Here is an 8,799-nt window from a genome sequence, read left to right as displayed (position 1 = left end):
TGGTGCTAAAAATAACAACTGGAAGGGAAAGTAAACTACAAAGAAAGCAACATGGGGTAAAATGAATTTTGCATCAGGGACTCATAATCAACATCTTGCATATGTGAATAAGCCATCATATAAATAACTTATCACTTCAATCACATTGTTTGTCAATAGCTAGTTCACAACACAGCTTCTCATAAATCAAATATATATTAAAAAAAACAAATGTGAGAACCAGCACTCAGTTACAAAGGGAGGAAGTTTTATGCACACAAAAAGACCATACCCCATTTGCTCTCAATACTAGTATTTAATAAACGTTTCAGTACTAAACTTGAAGTCAGTCCTAGCAATAATTCAGGTCTGCCTTGTATTATAGAAACCGATTTATCATTTTCAGGAGGCCCATTCTGAACGACACCTGTGCCAAGGCAAGAAGTGGGACTTTTCAATGGTAGTATTCTCATGTATAGCTGACATTGTTTTTAACTTTTGACAGGCACGCAAAGATATCTTTATTTTTCTTGGCATTCTGAGAAATTAATGTCTTCTTTTTAAAACAGGTGGGGAACTACGGCCCCTTTATGACCTGCAGACTTCAACTCCCAGAATTGTTCATGGCTGGCTCAGGAATTCTGGGAGTTGAAGTCCACAGATAATAAAGGGGCCATAGTTCCCCATTCCTGTTTTAAAACATATCTGCCAGTTAGAAACTTTTAAACTGCTCTGACTCCTGATTTATTATTTTTACTGTTTTATTACTTCAGTGGAAAATGTTTTGTATATTTTACTTCTGCAGGTTATTTTTAGTAATGTGAATGTATTGTAAGTTTCCTTGAAGAAATCTCGTTTAGAATGAATGCATACAGATTTTAAGCATAAATTTTTATATGATATAAGCAAAGATATCACTACTTGCTGTGTATATTTAGATCAGCTATCTAAGATTTCCTGTTCAAATAGATGGCATTCAAATGTTATGCCTCATTTTTAAGGCATATTTACATTAAGATTCTAGAGGTCATTTTCATGTTTGAGTAATTTGACCAACATATACTATGATTTAAAAGCAGGGTATTAACCTCAAGCTTAATGCATTCTTGGTTTCAAATATTTTATTTGTACAATCCATTATTGTAAATCACATTTTTAAGGATTCTTTTTCTGACATCAACATTGAATAATAAATAGCATTCCTGCTGAGAAAAAGTAGGGCTTTTTCCATAAAAAAGTGTTTAGTTGAAATCCTGAAAAGGAATATGCATGAGAGCATGTTCAGATTATTTTATACATTGCTTATCATGGAGCTCTCCCTTAATATATCTTCTAAAGCTAAGTACAAACTTCAAGTAACCTTGACTTCTGTATGACACTTTTTGCAAGTCTAAATTCAAGGAATTTCAGGAGAATTCTTTTTTACTTTCAATATACAACTCCCTCTCCTTTTGTAATAATGCTTAAAACTATCACTTGAATAGTAATAGCATTATTGGAAGACTAATGTTCTTACTGCAAGAATTTGACCAATCTATAGATTTGCTGACAATGCTACCTATGTATTCTGTACATGTATTCTGTATAATATTACAGTTGCTTGCATTCCACATATTCTGTAGATATAAGGTGATTTACAACATTTGAACAAGTATAATATCTTACAACCATAAACACTTCATTAAAAACACAAACATCTAATATTTTGCAAACCCTATGACGTTATGTGATACAGCTTGGCTTTTCCAAAACATGCATTCATATTAATCTCTTTAGAGATGCTGCAACAACTTTCTGCTTCTTGAAATAACAGCAGCTAATATTCTCACAAGCTTTTGTCAGGAAGCAGGAATTATATTTTCCCTAGGGAGCATATTAACATACAGTAATTCCCCATAGATGTGGGTGGGTGAAGAGAACTTTCGGCATTATGGTGTGAGATCCTTTTGTAATGCTGAGTGAGTGCTAGGCTACCAGAATAGAGCAAACATAGTGAAGTATTTCAAACACTGCACATTTGCTATCAAGGCAAGTATCCATCAGTAGGCAAAAATATGATAATTAGCTGTATTATCACTAGTCAGTGCATTTGGGAGTTATATTAAATTAAAAATTCTGCAACACATGTGTTCATAAAATGAAACTATTTGTATAATTGTATAATTTGTATGGTTAGATAATGGGTTTCAAACTATATTACTTGAAAGTGTTTCTGGAAATGTATAAACTTCATTTTAAAATTGGTAGGTTCTAGGAAAAAACATACAGTAATAACAGTTCTGCCTATAATTTGTATAGGATGTGAAAATCGTTATTAAAAATTATGAAACTAATTAATTCTACACATCTCCAGAAATTTTATAAACTGTAAAGCTTAAGTGCTAGATATTTGTCAGAAAGGAAAAAAAGTGCTTGAAAACACTGCAATTCAATACCAAATTGAAATGAATATAAAAACCTGCATACAAATTGTACTCTTTTTGGGGGGAGGTTAAGTAATATTACAGTATACAAAGGGAAGAAAAAAGATGGAGAAATATTGCCTAAAGTTATTAGAGGTAGGCAAAAGACATAAGGAAATATAGTTTACACCAGTAGTGGGATTCAAATCCTGTCGCTACCGGTTTGCTCGTGGGCGCGCTCGTGGGCACGCATAACACTTCTGCATATGCGCAGAAGCTTCTGCGCGTGCGCAGAGACGTCTGGGCAGGTGGGCAGAGCCTCCCACTGCCACCGCTACAGTTTGCCCAATCTGGGGCAAACCGGTAGGAACCCACCACTGGTTTACACCTAGGTTTTTACTAAACTCCCTAAACTGTTTTGATCTTGCAAATTTATTCCTTTTTCAGGTTCACCAGTGGTGGGTTGCCCCCAGTTCGGACCGGTTCTCAAGAACCGGTAGTAAAACCGGCAGGAGGCCCCGCCCACTGCCCCAGTTGTCGTCATCAGTGATCTGCGCATGCGAACCGGTGGTAAAGATAAGTAGAACCCACCCCTGAGGTTCACCATCACTTTCTTGTATGTTTCTCTTAATATAATCAAAGTGGGAGGCACATGGATGATCTTAGAAAGCAACTATACAATAAATACAAACTTACATTTTATATTATTACACAATAGATACAAACTTAAGATAAACCGCTCCAAACTCAATTGCAGAAAATACGACTTCAGCACTACCTGACTTGGTGGTTTCATCCACAAACTCCCATAACTTTAACTTTAGACTGTCTGCTGTTGACCTCACCCCATTCCTAAGAGGTCTGTAAGGGGCGTGCATAAGCACACCAACATGCTTGCTGTCCCTGTCCTACTGTCCCCATTTTTTGTATCCTTTTCCTGTATTCATAATCATGTTTATACTTATATCTGTTATCTTATTCATGCTTGACAAATAAATAAATAAATAAATAAATAAATAAAACTAGATTCTTTTGATGCACATTTATTTCTTCTATAGGCTTTAAGCAGTTGTTCCAGGGGTGGGTTCTAAATATTTTTACTACCGGTTCTGTGGGCGTGGCTTATTTTGTGGGTGTGGCTTATTTTATGGGTGTGGCTTGATGGTCATGTGACAATTATTTAGGATTTAGCAGAGGTACTGGTCTACCAGGCTTTTAACTGTTTGCAGAGCTGTACCGATCTACCATTTATTTTTGCAGGCACTGATCTACTCATGTATTTTTGCAGGCAGTGGTCTACCCATTTATTTTTGCAGGTACTGGTCTACACATGTATTTTTGCAGGCACCAGTCTACTCATTTGTTTTCTTTTAACATTGATCAGCTGTAGGGCGGCCCTTTGAAGCCCCGTCGCAAGAGTTTAAACAGTTTTTTCCCCTCTAGCCATCAGCTGGGACTCAGGAGGCAGCAATAGATTGGGGGTGGGGCCAAATAAAAGGTAAAAATAATGCAGGGGGTGGGGGTGTGTGGGGGGGCCAGAACTGGTTCGGTGACATCATATCGTCACTGCTTACCGGCTCGGTGGAACCAGGAGGAACCCACAACTGAGTTGTTCCCATTTTCTCTGTCACAAATTATGTGAAAAAGTATATTTCATTGAACATTTTTGTCCTTTACAACATATTTCAGCATACAGATATTAGATTTTCATATCAACTCCATGATAAAGGAAACATAACTGCACCACTCAATTTTTATAATCCATTGTGTAATTTAAATAAACAGAGAAGCAAATTTTGCATGTTGGAAAGGTTAAGTACAGCCCTGCATTTATTACTACCTCAAATATCTAAAATTTGAATCTGGTGTGCCAGATCAGAGGCAAATAATTAGAAAATTGTTGGAGTGGATCCAGGAGGAATCTATTAAAACCTCAGAGATTTTGTTTGATTTTCTGTTTGTTGTTGAAGTGTATGTTCTATTGTGCCTAAATCAAAAGAGCTCTCTGATGCTTTAGAAAGAAGGCTAGAGAGACTTATGAGTCTGGGAAGGAATTTAAAAAGATCATCAAACAATTGTATATCATTGATTCTACTGCCTGGAAGATCATCCACAAGTGCAGAAGATTTATAACTACTGCCAACTCTCAGTGGCCAGGTCTAGCAAATTCAGCCCAAGAGCAGAATGCAAGATGCTGAAAGAAGAACCCCAGAATTTCATTATGTCACCTATAAGTAGCTCTCACCAGTAATCATATAAAAATGCCTGAGTCTACTATTGGTAAGAAGCCGCACAAAATAAATGTACATGGGAGGTGTGTCAAGATGAAACCTTTGATGACCATAAAGAATATCAAGGCAAGATTAAAGTGCCCATCAACACTTAGGAAGAGTCCAGGACTTGTGGAATGATGTTCTCTGGCCAGATAAGACAAAGGTATCATTTGGCCACAGTACCAGAAGACCTATTTGATGAAAACCAAAGATAGTGTTTCATCAGAAGAGCTTGATACTAAATATAAGGCATGGTGGTGAAAACATTATAGTTTGGGGTTGCTTGGCTGCATCAGGATCTGGACAGCTTACCATGGAAGAATCCACTATGAATTCGTCATTGTACCAGAGGATGCTCGAGGATAATGTGATACCATCTATCAGAAGATTGAAGTTCAACTGAAGATTGAAACTTACAGACCTGGTAATGTGACAATGATGCCAAACATTCCAGTAAATCTTATGATGAGATAGGTAGCATATACATTTAATAAATAGATGAATAAATAAATACACATAACTCTGGGTAGTCTACAAAAATTTCAACATTAATCTTAATTATACAGTCACATCAAGGAAAAAAAATCAAGAACACATAAAAGATGCTTGTTTTCTTTTGCCATAATTGGAGCATATCATACAACTATTATCTTTCATCAAATTTATTACTTTCCTCTTTTAGTTTCACAAACATAGAGTAAGTTACTTCCCCCCCCAACTGCATTTAATAAGCCATGCTCTAGCACACGGGTGTCAAACACATGGACTGCAGGCCAGATGTGTCACGCACTGGCCACACCCACATCTGGTTTAGTGAAGGGGAAAAAAGGTGTGATATGTCACGTGTCGATGACATGATGACACGAGTTTGACACCCCTGCTCTAGCATGACTCTTTTTTCATTCCATCTTTCCACTTGATTATAAATTTTAGCTTGCAACAAATAGTGTCTGTATACATAGAATCAAAATGGATTCTTACTGAGCTTGTGGCCTAATGATCAACATTTTTCAAAACTGTCAGGAGCTACCCTCCAACATTAGCCTGGAATGCTACAATTACCATGTGTATCTCTATCTTTGGTAACTTACTTTACTCATTTCTAATCTTACTAAATGGCAAATAGATAACAAATTTAGCCTTCAAAGGACGAGAGAGAAAAAATATCTAGTCAAAGTTTAATAATTTCCCCCTGAAGATATTGCCCTCTGCTGGTTTTTCTTTTTTCTTTAGAACAGACATGTTTTAATAACTCTTAAGAATGGCTTAATCAGTTTTATTGCAAGGGGACAAAATACTTTATGAAATTTTTGAAACTGTTAAATTAATGAACTTTCTAGTAACACTAACATCCTTTCTCCCGTGTTTTGATTTGTTTAGGATGTTACATTAAAGTACCTCCATGTTTCATTTATGCTCTAAAGTGCTACTGTAGGTAGTCCTTGGTTATGATGACAATTGGGACTGAGAACTCCATTACTAAGCAATATAATTATAAAATGTGGTCACATGACTGCATCGTGTAGCAATTCCAGCAAGATCAGTTGCTATTGTTAAACAAGGACCCTGCAGATAATTAAGGAAGAACCTCATGTGATTGCAACTTCCAAAACCATGGTCATGTTGCCTGGAACTGCTATCACATGATCAAGGGAACACTATGTCAGCTGGAACTCTGAGAATCCTAACTAATCCTAACCTTAACCAGGTGTATTGAGTAGCAAGGAAGATACTAATTATCTCATTGTAGAAAATACTTTTCTGTGAATTCAGAGAGAGATTTCAAAGCGAATTCTATTGGAAGGTTCTCAATCTTAGGGCTGAACTGAGTAAATGGAAGACTCAGAAGAAGCAAGTTGCATTTTCGTTAAAAAATGGTTTTGTACATTTTTTTTCAATGGTGTCTTGATAATTATATTTATTATAGGTACTAATCGGGAAATGCAATGAATATAGATCAGTTACTCAACAGTGTCATAAAATTGGGTTGATCCTTAAAAATGACAAAGATAGACTTTTTGTAGGATGATCTGTTCTGAACCTAGTCCTTCAGATCTTCCAAAGATGTATCGATCATTCCTGTAATCACATCTATCCACCTGACTGGCCGTCCTCTTCTTTTTCCTTTTACCTTTTCCGGTATTAGTACCTTGACCAGAAAAACTAGGGTTTGCATAAGGCACGGGTGTCAAACTTGCGGCCTGCGGGCCGGATGCATCACATGCTGGCTCCACCCCCGCCCAGGTTTAGCGAAGGGGGGAGCCTTGCTGGTGCAGCAGACTAAAGTGCTGTTAAGTAGCACTGAGCTGCCAGCTGCCTGCAATTACTGCGAGTTCAAATCTCACCAGGCTCAAGGTTGACTCAGCCTTCCATCCTTCTGAGGTAGGTAAAATGAGAACCCGGATTGTGGGGGCAATAAACTGACTTTGTATTAAAAAGAACACCGCTTGGGGGGGGGCAAAAGCCCTACTAAGCAGGTATATACAAAAGTATGAAGGCTATTGCTTAATGCATTGTAAGCCGCCCTGAGTCTCCGGAGAAGGGCGGCATATAAATCGAACCAATAAATAAATAAATAAATAAATAAAAGTCCTGATATGTCACATGACACTGCCGTGATGACACGAGTTTGACACGCCTGGTATAAGGCATCTGAAGTATGATAATTTGAGTCTGGTCATTTGTGCCTTGAATGAGAACTTTGGGTTGAATTGTTCGATGATCTATATGTTTTCTTAGCTAAATTACTCATGTGAATGTTATTTAAACAATGAAAAATAATGGGCTCAAAAATTGCTTTCAGGAGCCAGGAGCCCTAGTGGTGCAGTGGTTAGAATACAGTATTGCAGGCAAACTCTGTCCGCAGCTTGGAGTTCGAGCCTGACAGGGTTCAAGGTTGACTCAGCCTACCATTCTTCTGAGGTTGGTAAAATGAGGACCCAAATTGTTGGAGGCACTATATATTGACATTGTAAACCTCCTAGTTATGTAAAGCATTATGGGGCTGTATATAAGCCTAAATGCTATAGCTATTCTGTCTTAAGCCTCCACTCACATTTATAAATCCTTCCCCAGAGTTCACCACTGTACTCTTTATCAGAAAGAGACTGGAAATTAAAATTTGGAAGGCCTTTTCTGTAACAAAGCAGCTTTCAGCATTTTCCAAAAACTTAATGTTTCCTGCTGTGCTCTTACAATTATATATCTATGTATCTAAATTATATAGCTCTGTGCAAAATATTAAGTCCCTTTATTTATCAATCAGAAAGTGGAGAATCAAGTATATGCCTTCCGTCCCCATCTCCTACTGAGAGATGTCTTCAAACTGGTTGAATCAAAAGTATGCACTGCCACGAAAGACTGCTTATGCTATTTTATTTTGTACATTATCTATACTGTATCTCAAAATACATGGACAGAATGAACCACAAGCAAAGAAGTTATTTCAGGGTTGCATTCTTCATGATTTAACTTTCTGCTGCTTGCAGGAAGAAGTTAACGATGATTAAAACATGTGACTGCTTGCTTCATATTCAGTGACTCCTCTTGTTTTTATTACATCACTGCTTTAACAGTTCACTTACATACCTGACGTTTTTAAGTACATTGCCAACTTCTCTTGAGATTACTCTTCTAAGATCTTAGATATATTTATTTTTAAACCACTTATAAGGCAAGAAGTATCCTCTCTTTTTATTGAACCAGTTCTACCACAGATTAAAACAAGCAAAACTTGCATCAAAAAATTAAATTTAGCATGGTGCATTTGCACCATTGGCTTGGGAGGTATAGTAGTTAAGGTATAGTCTTGAGTGTCATATTAAACCATTTTGGTTGGACAGCAATCTGAATGAAGAAAGGGAGCACGGAGCACTTGAATACACTCCCATAGCACCTTACAGAAATTGCATCTTTTCCTGCAGCAGCTTAGGAAAAGCCAAATTTAATATATACCTGCTGATAGGTGTATGTTGTGCCAAATGCTCCACCTTACCATTAAAATGTTAATCATGCCCATCTCTATTAATCACCCTTTCACCATTCCTTGAAGGAGACAATTTTTTTTAGTAAAAATGTGCTCATTTTTACCTCATTGTGTTGTGATGATAGCATTTGAAATAAAAATATTTTTAGAAGAGCTAAAT

This window comes from Pituophis catenifer, unplaced genomic scaffold (genome assembly GCF_029215685.1).
Source record: "Pituophis catenifer annectens isolate HBS135680 unplaced genomic scaffold, rPitCat1.0.hap2 SCAF_2, whole genome shotgun sequence".
In the NCBI taxonomy this organism is placed as follows: domain Eukaryota; kingdom Metazoa; phylum Chordata; class Lepidosauria; order Squamata; family Colubridae; genus Pituophis; species Pituophis catenifer.
Note: the sequence above shows the minus strand (reverse complement) of the source record.